The sequence below is a fragment of the Alligator sinensis genome, unplaced genomic scaffold (assembly GCF_000455745.1).
Source record: "Alligator sinensis unplaced genomic scaffold, ASM45574v1 scaffold286_1, whole genome shotgun sequence".
NCBI lineage: Eukaryota > Metazoa > Chordata > Crocodylia > Alligatoridae > Alligator > Alligator sinensis.
The window spans coordinates 706181-706477 of NW_005842366.1; positions in this window are offsets into that span (position 1 = coordinate 706181).

Sequence of the window (297 nt, forward strand, 5' to 3'; positions counted from 1 at the left end):
TTCAACAAGGAGAAATGCAAAGTGCTGCACCTAGGGAGGAAAAATGTCTAGCACACCTACAGCCTAGGGAATGACCTGCTGGGTGGCACGGAAGTGGAGAGGGATCTTGGAGTCCTAGCGGACTCCAAGATGAACATGAGTCGGCAGTGTGACGAAGCCATCAGAAAAGCTAATGGCACTTTATCGTGCATCAGCAGATGCATGACGAACAGGTCCAAGGAGGTGATACTTCCCCTCTATCGGGCGCTGGTCAGACCGCAGTTGGAATACTGCGTGCAATTTTGGGCGCCGCACTTC